General features: G+C 43.2%; 1 non-coding gene across 1 annotated transcript; it reads left to right on the plus strand.

The window, feature by feature from the left end:
- Positions 1 to 11990: 11990 nt before the first annotated feature.
- Positions 11991 to 12095, plus strand: LOC122150042. Its single transcript, XR_006163452.1, has one exon. It is a non-coding gene; the product is annotated as a U6 spliceosomal RNA (small nuclear RNA).
- The last annotated feature ends 677 nt before the right edge of the window (positions 12096 to 12772 follow it).

The raw sequence follows: 12772 nt of genomic DNA on the forward strand, positions 1-12772 counted from the left end.
ATGTGCAACAGAACGAAACACTGCCCAGTCCCGTGCCAGCTCCGTGATCCCTGCTATACTTACACCCATTGCTGCAGCCACTGTGTCAATCCATCTCGTTGAGGGTTTTCTCCTCCTTCGTTGACCCTGCACCTTACAAAGCATGACATCCTTCTCCAGGGAATGGTCTCTTCTGACAACATGACCAAAGTAGGTGAGACTAAGTCTGGCCATTCTCACTTCCAAGGACCATTTTGGCTGCACTTCCTCCAGGACAGATTTGTTAAATCTTCAGCAGTCCATGGCACCTTCAGCATTCTTCACCAGCACCACAACTCAAAAGCATCAATTTTTCTTTGGTCTCCCTTATTCATTGTCCAGCTCTCAAATGCATATGAGGTGATTGAGAATATCATAGCTTGTGTCAGGCACACCTTAGTCAAGGAGACATCTTTGCTCTTCAGCACTTTGCAGCTGATTTGCCCAGTGCTATACATCATCTGATGTCCTGACTGCTGCTTCCATTGGCATCAATTGTAGAACCAAGCAATGTGAAGTTTCCCTGGCCAACTCTTTGAGAAGTGGATGGCCTCTTCCTTCTTCCTAGTCTGTCTCAGTCTGTGAGCTACGTTGAAATATGTGCACCATGTGCAACCCTGCTGGTGTTTGAAACACAGGTGGCACAGCCTCAATCCTCACAGCGACACTCAAGCCACCACAGTAGGACAAACTGACAGACAAGTTTGTCTCCCTTAGCTGTTCGAAACCTCTCCATCTAAAGTTAATATGTACACTATAATAATAATAATAGAAATGGCTTTAAACTACTACATGCTTACAAGAGACTGGAAATCTTAGAATATTGCCATACATTTCTAAGATTGTATCTGTTAGGAGTAAAATGGCAGTAGTATGGAACAGTCATTTGTTGTTTCTAATTTTTAGAAACAACCTCTGAACAAAGATTTGAAGACTAAACTTTAGTACCAAGAAGGAATATGCAATAATCCCACTGATATCAAAGTACTGGTAGACTCAAATATGATGTAATGTTAAAGTTGGATAAAGTATCATGGTGTTTCCTCAAGTATTGATTTTATTATTCTCTTATCTTCTCCATATGTTTGAAATATTTCATGATAATAAAATTAAAAGTAATTGTTTATCTAACTAAAGTCAGGAATTGCTGTTGTTGTTAGGTGTTGTCAAGTCGGTTCCGACTCATAGTGACCATACGTACAACAGAAGGAAACAGCGCCCAGTCCTGAGCCATTCTCAACAATTGTTATGTTTGAGCCCATTGTTGCAGCCACTCTGTCAATCCATCTTGTTGAGGATCTTCCTCTTTTTTTGCTGACCCTCTACTCTACCAAGCATGATGTCCTTCCACAGGGATTGTTCTCTCTTGATAACACGTCCAAAGTAACTGACACAAAATCTCACCATTCTTGCTTCAAAAGAGCATTCTAGTTGTATGACTTCCAAGACAGATTTGTTTGTTCTTCTAGCACTCCATGGTATATTCAATATTTTTCACCAATACCATAATTCAAATGCATCAATTCTTCCTTGGTCTTCCTTATTCATTTTCTATCTTTTGCAGGCATATGAAGTGAATGAAACTAACATGGTTTGGGTCAGATGCCTTAGTCCTCAAGGTGTTTTGCAGTAGATTTTTCATACTTTAAAGAAGTGCTTTGGACTAGATTTCTAATGTAATATGTCATTCGAAGTCTTAACTGCTGCTTCCATGGGCATTGATTGTGAATCCAAGTAAAATGAAATCCTTGATATCTTCAGCATTTTCTCCTTTTATGATGATGTTGTTTATTGGTCTAGTTGTGAATATTTTTGTTTTCTTTAGGTGGAGGTGTAATCCATACTGTAGGCTGTAGTCTTTGATCTTCATCAGTAAGTGCTTTAAGTTCTCTTTGCTTTCAGCAAGCAAGATTGTGTCATCTGCATATCGCAAGTAGTTAATGAGTCTTCCTTCAATCCTGATGCACATTTTTCTTAGTATAGTCCAGCTTCTCAGGTTATTTTCTCAGCATACAGATTGAACAGCTATAGTAAAAGGATACAACACTCACACACACTTATCCTGATTTTCAACCATGCAGTGTCCCTTTGTTCTATTTGAACAACTGGTCTATATGTACCAAGAAGTTCCACATGAATACAATTAAGTGTTCTGGGATTCCCATTCTTCACAATACTCTACTCAATTTGTTATGATCCATACAGTTGAATGCTTTGCATAGTCTACAAAATATGGGTAAACATCTGTTCTGGTTACCTAGTGCCACTCTGACAGAAAACATACCACAAATGGGATGGCCTTAATAAACAGGAGTTTATTCTTACAATTTAGGAGGCTTTAAGTCCAAGTTCAAAGTGCCAGGCTCTAGGTGAAAGCCCCTCAACCTTGGGGTCCAGCTCTGCCTCCTGCTTCCAGCCCGTTGGAGCTAGAGGCATTTCTTCACTCAGACAGCTGCTGGCTGCTGAGGCTGCCAAGCCCAAGGTTGACAAGTAACAAGGCACAGTCTCGATATTACCAAACCACATGGGAGGCCATTAATTCAAGTCCATTGTAAGTCCCAAGGTCGGCAGAGCATAGGCTGCTGAGCAATGACACGGCTCCATGCAGGTTTCAAGGTGCCATAACCTGGAGACCATTCCCAAGGCTTCTCCTTATATACAGGAAGCAAACCACATCCCAAAGGCAACTACTCAGCTGCTTGTGGTAAATCCCACCGAGGAGCTGATTGCCAGTCTCATCATGGGGAATAACTACCACCAGCTGCCCAGCCACTCAACCAGCTCCAGCCAAGTTGACACAAAAACATAACCACCACAACATCTTTCTGATATTCTCTGCATTCAGCCAATGTCTATCTGACATCAACAAAGATATCCCTCATTCCATGTCCTCTTCTGAATCTGGCTTGAATTTCTGGCAGTTGCCTGTTGATGATAATAAAATTTTTCAACTATCTTTAGCAAAATTTTACTTGCATGTGATATTAATAATTTTATTTGGTCACTTTTCTTTGGAATGGGCACATTTATGGATCTCTTCTAGTCAATTGGCTGGGTAGCTGTCTTCCAAATTTCTTGGCATAGATGAATGAGCACTTCCAGCATTGCATCCATTGTTGAAACATCTCAATTGATATTCCTCAATTCCTAGACAGGGGCAGATTACCCTATAAGTAGGGTAAGCACAGGCTAACTTGTACTGACTTACTAATCTGTAGTGAACAATTTCACACCAGATTAGAAAGCAAGCACAAGTAAGCTCATGCTTACCTTACTTCCTGGGTACTCCATCCCTGTCAGGGATTGTAAACTGGAAAAGAGGCTTTGATTCTGTAGGAAGGTGCTGTAGGGTTGGAAGAGAGAAAAATGTCAGCCATATCTAGAAGCAGAATCTTTGATGTGAAAAAATGTGAAATTGCTTATTACAGGTTAATAAGTAAGCACAAGTAAGCCCATGCTTACCTTGCTTAGTGGGTAATCCGACACTATTCCCAGAGCCTTGTTTTTTGCCAATGCTTTCAGTGAGCTTTGATTTCTTCCTTCAATACCATTGGTTCTTGATCAAGCTGAGAGAACTGAAGAAAAGATTCAAGCTTTTCATCACAATATCAAAGAATTCTATGGGCAAACTATTGAATGGCACAGGAAGCATCAGAAGAAGATAGAAGTCAGGAATAGAAATAGGAAATATGGAGACGGTAAGTATCTAAGTCAAGTATCCCAGAAAACAGACTCTAAGACTTGGGTGCAGCAGGCTTATTGGGGAATGTTCTCAGAAACACCACCTGAGAGGAGTGTAGGAGGCTGGAGTGGAGAGGTTGTGCTACAGTGAGTAACAACAAAGCCCATCCAAAGCCACAGGGAGGTTGGGAGGAGCTGGACAGCCCTTCAGAGTTGCCTCCTTGAGGCAGAAGGGCTGGCTAGGCCTTATAAAATGCAGTCCCATATGGAGCTGTCATTGAACGTAGGCTGCCCATTTGGAAGTGGCTTACTCTTGGGTAAGACAGTTTTCTTCACTCAAGAGCAGTTCCCAGAGAAGGGACTCAACTGAGAGCTGTTACTGCCTACACTCCCAGAAGCTGGAGGAATGAGGACCTTTTTACTGAAGGGGATCTAGGCGGCACACTCCAGCATCCACTGTGAGGTGGAAGGAAGTATACCTGTGTTTCGTTTCCTTAACTTACAGAGTGTGAGCAAGAGACACTGTAAAAAGTGACATATCAAGAAATAGAAATTTAAGTGTATGGTTTAAAGTTATGAAGACTACCACTAGACAAAAAATCAAAATTCCTCAATATCCAAAGTAGAGGGCAAGTAGTAATGCTCACAGTAGATAAACTGAGTTAAACATATTTCAGAATCATGGGTATAATCACCAGAAGAACCAAATCCAGAAATGACTACAATGTTTACCTCTTAGGAGAGAGCGTGGGTCGAAGGATGGGCCCAGAGATGCAGGAGGATTTTGCCTTTTTCTTTCTCCTTTTTGTAATTATTTGATATATACCATGTATATGAACTATTTTAATAGCAATTTTAAAAAGTAGCAACAACTGAAAAACTCCACCTTAGGAACTATGTTGAAAAAACGTCTTTTACTACTTTTCAACAGATAAAACAAAGAGGTCTTGTCCTATTCGGCCTCTCTCACCTTATTCCTGTTCTGAAAGTACTGCCAGGAAAGCATGAAATGAAAGTATTCACAGTTATGGGTGGATACCATAAGGCACTGTCTTAGTTTCCTAGGGCTGCTGTAACAGAAATGCCACAAGTGGCTGGCTTCCAAGGACAGAAATTAATTTTCTCACAGTTCAGGAGGCAAAAGTCCAAATCAGCATCCCAGTAGATTCCTTCCTTGTTGGTACCCTGGGATGGTGGCAGAGATTCCTGGTCCCTTGGCTTGTAAGGCATCTTCACATGTCTTCCCAGTATGCACCTGCATTTTGTGTCTCATCTGTTCCTTTTATAACATAGAAATGATAAGAGTTAGGACACATTCTACATTGATATGGACTCATTCACATGCAAAAGAAAACCCTATATCTAAACATGATTACATCCACAAGTATACAGGTTAAGGTTCCAATGTATTTTGAGGGACACAAGTCAATCCATCACAGACACCCTTTTGCGAGTTCTCTTTCCTTTTGACTTGGTTTAGTCTTGACTTGGTTACCCATTGCCATTGAGTCAATTCCACCTCCTAGCAACTGTACAGGACAGAGTAGAAGTGTCCCATAGGATTTCCAAAGCTGTAACAAGAAAGCAGATTGCCACATCTTTCTTCTGAATAGCAGTTTGTGAGTTTGAACCTCTGAGCATAGGGTTAGCAGTGAGTGCTTAACCAATGCACCACCAAGGAGCCTTTGACTGGGTTAGTGGAACCTAAAGAAAGATAACTTTCAAGGACATGGTGATAGAAGATGAGGTCCCAATGCCCAGTCTTTCAAGCTTCCTACGGTGGGAAGAGCTACGGGAGCCTGGGAGTTGGGAAACTCAACTATCTCCACTCTTTGCTTGCTTTTGACTCTTGACCACTCATAAACCTCTCCCAGGCCCTTCTCCTTGTCTGGAGAGTGGGAATCATGAGAGAGCCCACCATGGGTTTGTTGGGAAAGTTAAATGAGGTGATGGGGTAACCACTCCATAAATGTCAGCCATTGTTACTGTTGTTCCCATATTTTTCTGGCAAAACTCAGACACCATCTGCAGCCTTCACTAGGCATTTCCTGTGAGGAACTCAGCTCCACAGACAAGACTCAGAGGCTAAGAAAACAACAACAGACCCCAAGTCTTTAGCAATCTTAATGGCCTTGAGAACCTAGTAACCCCTGGACAGAGTGATGTCTCAGCCATTCACTTGCCTGTTGTCCTAGTCCCAGAGAAAAACCTTCACCATTTTTGCTATGTTCAGTATCCAAGACAGGAGATGACCCAGGTGGAAAGTTCAGTACATGCATCCAAAAAAAGTGACAGGAATACAGCAGACTAACTGAGTTCTCCATTTGTCTGTTGAAGCCCTCAAACCATAAGGTCTAGGTTCCAGTTAACTCAAAAAAAAAAAAAAAAGGCCGTCACAGTGATATGCATATCCAGGAATTCAGAGTGGGAATTACCAGGTCCAGGGGCCTCTCGAAGTCTAGGTTGAGACAACACAGAGCCTGGGTCTGCCACTGAGGTTTCTTGGTCTGAGTCACCCAGCTCAGAGACCATAGGTGTGGCTGTGATGGTCCAAGCCGCAGTCGCATAGTTGGCTGACTCTGAAAAGGAAGATGGTGCCCCTAACTCTCCAGGGGCTCCCGACCGGTCTACAGAGCCCTCTCCAGCATGTGTTAGGGGGAGTGCTGAGCATTTAGGACTCTTCTGTGTATTTATTTTTATCTAAAAAAAGAGACAATGAAAATTAAGCTATGATCATGCTTAACATGTTAGTACAACAGCAAATATCTATTTCATTAAAAAAAAATTATACAGCTTTGTAAACAATTATATATACATTGCATATTTATATTTTAAATACACATATTGTGGTTGTTGTTGGTTGCTGTCAAGTCAACTCATGGCAACCCCACATGTGACGAGTAGAACTGCTCCACAGGGTTTTCAAGACCATGACCTTCTAGACGCAGATTGCCGGGTCTGTCTTCCAAAGAGCCAGGGGGTGGGTTTGAACCCAAACCGCCAACCTTTCGGCTACTAATATAGTGCTTAACCGTTTGAGCTGCCCAAACCCCAAAATACCAAACCCACTGCCATCAAGTCAATTCCAACTCATAGCTACCCAGTGTCTTCTTAAATATGCATAAACAAATAAATTTGCACCCTCAAAAAATTTTTAACAGAAGAAATTTAACAGTTAAAGAGGTTTGGAGATTACAGCTCTGCAGGATAAAGCCCAGCTCCTTGATGCCGTCACCTTTCTTTTTCACCTCTCTCCCTGAGACTTCACAATCTAGCTGCTTTAGCTACTCGTCTTCCCAGCACCCAGCACGCTGCATCTCAGCTCTGCCCTTCTGTTCCTGCTGTTTCCACTGACTTGCCCCCTACTTCCCCTGGCCTGGACAACTCCCACTCATCCTTTTGGCCTCTGCTCAGCTGTTCTCCCCTCTAGGAAACATTCTTTGCCACTCCAGATTGGATTAGGTTTCCCTTCTTGAGCGATTGTCATTGCTTGTGAATTTCTTTATTGTAACATTTATATCCAGTTGCGGTGAAATTATAGTCTCATATCCATCTCACTCATTAACATGAGGCAGCAATGTCTTATTCCGTCTTTGTTACCTGTACTTAGCACAATGTCTAGGACTCACGTGACTGGGGTCTCTTTTCTCTCATTCATAGCACCTGTAAGGACCTCTGACTAAAAACTTTTGCATAAAAGAACATCTTCTTGAGTCCAGAATCTCATTCCTTCAGGAGTTATGTCAAACTCTGACCACCAGGCCGATGGTCTTCCTTCAAGAAAGAGAAGAAAGTTCCTCTTCAACAACATCCCCTCTTTCCGGACTGTGGTTCTTCCAGCACAGAGCATAACCAAGGACTTCCCCTGGTAGCTCAGTCAGAGACCGGGCTGAGTGAGCTCCTTCTGCAGAAACTTGATAACATCAGAGTACAGTAGGGTTCCAGGCAGCAAACTGTCCTTCTTGTGGGACTGTAGGAGGGCTCTTCAAATAAGATAATGGCCTCTTCTGATCAGGGACCTCCCCAGGCACAGGAAACAGAGGAAGCTGGCTTCTCAGTGGTTCTCTCTGGGGTCTGGGGGTTTCTCTTTGCTACTGCCCCTCAGCATCTGTCTCTTTCTCTGCACACTGCTCTTCTCCATGTCTCTAAAGATGGATGTCTCTTACTCCATAACCATTTAAGCTGCCCAAACCCCAAAATACCAAACCCACTGCCATCAAGTAAATTTCAACTCATAGCTACCCAGTGTCTTCTTAAATGATGGGCCTCAGTTTGGCCCATCAAAGGAGCCCAAGGAACCCTACTAGTCACAATTCCAAATTCCTGGGAGAGAAATGCTAATGGCTCTAGTTTGAGTCAGGAACCCACTCCTGGGCCACTGAACCACAGACAGGAGGTTGAGAGCTGGTCTTACATGTCAGAGATGGGGACATCCTGGGCTGGGCACATACTCTCGAACACGTCGTCGTAGAAAGTAAAGAAGAAAGGCAGAAAACTGAGTTTCTACTCAGTGCCAGGTGCTCTCACAAAACGCCTGAAAAGAAGGAGTCAGCTCTCTGGGGAGGATGTGGAGGAACAAGTCTCACCCATCTTCTCAGGAGTCCCTTTGTGTCAGTACCACACCAGGCACTCTAAAGGGGGCAAAAGGAAGAGGTGATAAATGCCTACCTGTCTTAGGTTGGATTCTCTAGAGAAGCAAAGGAAGTGAAGAGTATATATAAATATATAGAGAGGGATTTATTTCAATGACATGGCTCATGCAGTTGCGGAGGCTGGCAAGTCCCTAATCCATGGGTCAGGCAGCAGGCTGCAGGCTTCTCTTGACTTGTGTTGTTTCAGGGGCTGATGAACTGAGCATTTGCACATCAGGCAGAAGGCTGCTGGCTCATGGAGCTATGTGAGCTGACGGACCCCAAAATCTGCCGGTCAGGATGCTGGTTCATGTCCCAAGAACTAGAGGAGTCAGATGCAAGATCAAGAGAAGGTGAGTTTTGCCAGAATATCCAAATATATTGGACGCAAACCACAACCTCAAGGAAATCCTCTTTCAACTGATTGGCTGCTCACATCAGATCAAAAAATGGAGGATGGTTACACAATATCTACCAAGTCACTGAGACTCACGGCCTAGCCAAGTTGACCCATAACCTTAACGTCACACCATCTTCAAGGAGCTAACAATTCAGTTGGGAAAGCCACAAAGGAGCATAAATTGGTTGTAGGAAATCCTCCTCTGAGCATACCCACACCTCATCCAAACCTTAAGGCTCAACTCATTCCTCCTGCTCAGTGAGGCCCCCCCTGACCACACCTGCTTTAGCATAGAAAGAAACGGAGAATCAGTCACCTGGGACCTGGTCCTCTCCCACCAGCTAGCTGTGTGTCCTTAAAGATGTTATACATCAGCCTCACTTGTTACATCTACAGGCTGAGGGTGCTTGACACACTGTACACAAGCCTTTAAAGATCCGTAGAACTTTAAGAGTCTATGAAATTTTTTACCTTCAACTCCTTGCCACATTTTTAAAATGCAAGTTCTGTGCTATATGATCCCTTTTCTGTTGTTGTTGTTGTTATGTGCCGTCAAGTCGGACCCAACTCATAGTGACCCCTCCTTGGGTTTCTGAGGCAGTATCACTACAGAAGTAGATCGCCCCATCTTCCTTCCGTGGAGTGGCTGGTGGATTTGAACCACCAGCCTTCTGGTTAGCTGTCAAGTGTCTTAGTCACTATGCTACCAGAGCTCCTACCAGAGATCCCTTTTCTAGTTGTGTTATTGTACATTCTTTCAAGAAGGAAAATACAATATGCTGGACTGGCTGAGAGCATGGGCTCTGGGGAAGCCACTTGTCACCCTCATTGTCAGAATGGCCTAGAGTGGTATCACAGGCTTTGCAAAGCAGAAGTCTCCGATCTCCAGTGGTTTTGAACACCCAGGAGCTTATCGACTTGTGAAGACCCAAGTAACATCTGTTACTTGCTACGTCTTGACTGACACTATAGGAACAAAGTTCTACAACTCTTGAAAATTTATGCTTTCAGCCTTCATTGCTAGTACCAGGATGGTTGCCAGTCTTGGGATTATAATGTTAAATAAATCACATTAATGATATCATGTGACTGTTTGGACTACTGTGGAACTGGCGATCTGCCAACTTCCATTGCTTAAATGCATGAAGAGAATTGAGCAGAGGTCCTGAATATTTTCAAATATCTTGATACGAAGAAGAAGTGGGCTGGGGGGGGGGCGGGGAGGAGAGGGGAAGAGGAGAAGAGGAGTAAGAAGGAGAAGAGGAGGAGGAGGAGAATGAGGAAGGGGGAGAGGAGGAAAAAGAAAATGAAGGAGAAGAAGAAGGGAAGAGGGAGGGGAGGGGGTGACAAAGAAGAAGAAATTCACACAGAGAGTTGAGACAAAGAAAATAAATCAATCATTAAATCCTGGATGCAGCAGTGACAGTAACAGGGACCTACAACCTCACGCAGCCTTTGTTTACTGATGTTATTTCTACTTTCTGTGCCTGTAGATCACAAGAGGTCTAAGGTCAGGTGTCAGCATTTAGAGGGGCCTTGAAACGCTACTAAGGAATAGTATGAATAGAAACATTTTACACTGAGATCTTTTTTAAATTTTTATTTTGTGTTTTCGGTGAAGATTTACACAGCAGTTTTGGTTCTCATTCAACAATTTCTACACAAGTTGTCCAGTGACATTGGTAACATTCTTCACAATGGGCCCACATTCTCATGAATTCTGTTCTGGTTGTACTGTACATTGAGATTTAAACTCTCTCATGTCCATCTACCCACAGACCTAATTTGAAATTATGTTAAATGAAAGCAAGAAAGGTTTACTTTAAACCAAAAAACGAAAAAACCCCAAAAAGGCAGGGGGTGGGGTACATCTAGAATCAGACAGACAACTGAATCACAGCTCTACCACTCACTAGTTTTGTTACTTGAGGCAAATTATTTAATCTCTTGGCACCTGTATTTGTTTTTAGGGCTACCATAACAAATTTCCACAAACTGGGATGGCATAAAGTAACAGAAATTTGTTCTCTTGAAGTTAAGGAGTACAGAAGTCCAATTCAGGGTGTCGACAGGGCCACACCCCGTCTTAAGCTTCTAGGGAAGGATCCTGCCTTGTCTCCCTCAGCTCCTAGTAGCCACAGGTGATCCTTGGTTTGTGGCAGCAGGACTCCAATCACATGCCCGTCTTCCTTTTGTATCTCTCTATGGGTCTCCTCTCATACGGACACGAGCCAGGTTGGATTAAGAGCCCACTCTGCTGAATATGTGTCATCTCAACTAACTACATCTGCAATGGCCCCATTGCCAAATAAAGGCACAATCTGAGGTTCCAGGAAGGACATGAATTTAGGGTGGATACTGTCCAACCCAGTACAAGGCCTTAGTTTTCTCACTTAAAAAATGGGGGTAGTTTATCATAGAGCTGCTTGAGGAACCTGTGAGTTTATCATTTGGAACACTTGGTTCATGGCAGCCACTGCCGTTATGAATATGACTTTGGGCAATGCCCAGCCACTGTCAGTTTTTATAGTAGTATTTAGTGCAGTTCTGCACACACAGTGGTCACTCGATGAATTCGATTGATGAAGCCCTGGACCAAAACATCTCTGGCCCTCTGAAGGCCCCACACTTAGACTGGGAGAGGTGAAGAGGTATTTAATTGCATAACAAGTCTCAGGAGTACGTGTCCAGGACATCATCACCACCACCACCCCCAAGCCAAGAATAATTTACTTCTATGGCTGGTCATCTTCACAGACTTCATTTCACTGAAGCAAAAACTGAAGTCCAAAGAGGGAAAGCTCTTGTCGGGATTGACAACCTTGAGTCTTAAATTCCAACTTCTAGATGTTGTTTTCTTTTTGCCATTAATGAAACCAAAACCAAACTCAATGCCATTGAATCAATTGTGACTCATTGCGACCCTCTCTGGGTTTCTGAGGTGGTAGATCTTTATGGAAGTAGATTACCCAGTCTTTCTTTCACAAGTGGCAGGTGGGTTTGAACTGCCAACCTTTTTCCATTAGCCTCCCTAATATGTCTGTCATCTCATTCACCCTTCCATGGGCTGGAAATGTAGCATACATACCTGCAACACGTCTTGTTTCCGGAAGACAGGGACTCAGCAAAGCCACACCTTAACACAGAAAGCTTCCCAGCAGCCCACATGCCAGCTCAGCCTCGCTCACCTATGCAGACATGCACCAATGAACAATCATGCAATGCCACCCCTTTTCTGCCTGTGACGGAGAAAGGGCCCAGTGCTTGCTTGGCAGCACACACACCAAATTAAAACCATACAGAGAAGATGAACATGGCCCTTGTGCAAAGATGACACTCAACTTTGTGAGGCGTTCCGTATTTTTTACATATCTATTTACCACAGTTATAAATAAAAGGGCATGGGAGGTCAGGTCATATCTCAGGTTAAACATGCTTTAGTACTAAAATGCTATTTTAAAACAAACCGACAACAGAAAGAGCCCAGTACTTTGATTTGCCAAGGTCTGAAGGCCTCTTCTCCAAGGTCCCAGGGCAAGTGGGCAGCTCAGCTGAGATTCCCAGGCAGCCTCTGGTTTTCATTCCTAAAGTGTCATAAACACAGGCAGTCCCTGGTTGAAGAAGCGACATCAAAGCAGTAGCCTGAGACCCTTGTCTGCTCTCATCAACTCAGGCAGGAGAAGATTACCAAGGTTGTGATGAGACCACCAGGCCCATCACCATCCCAGCAAAGTCCTCCCACGTCAAAATGAGTGTGTTAACAGGGACCGGGTCCCTAGATGTGGAAGACTGGAGCACATATGTACACTGGAAAACAAATCTTACAAGGATAATCATATAAAATATTCCACTGTGAACAGATAGGAAACTTCCTTTTCAAACTAAGTAGTTCTATGCTGTATGGAAAATGAATTTGCTCGTGTAGACTTTCACCCAAACCATGGTAAAAATTAAAAAATAAGTAAAATAAGTAGTTCTATTTTTTTTAAATCACAGTCATACATAAATAAAGTTGAAAAATTCCAAAAGTACAGAAGACCTT

This window comes from Orycteropus afer, unplaced genomic scaffold (assembly GCF_000298275.1).
Source record: "Orycteropus afer afer isolate SDZICR_OR568_19922 unplaced genomic scaffold, OryAfe1.0 scaffold00079, whole genome shotgun sequence".
In the NCBI taxonomy this organism is placed as follows: domain Eukaryota; kingdom Metazoa; phylum Chordata; class Mammalia; order Tubulidentata; family Orycteropodidae; genus Orycteropus; species Orycteropus afer.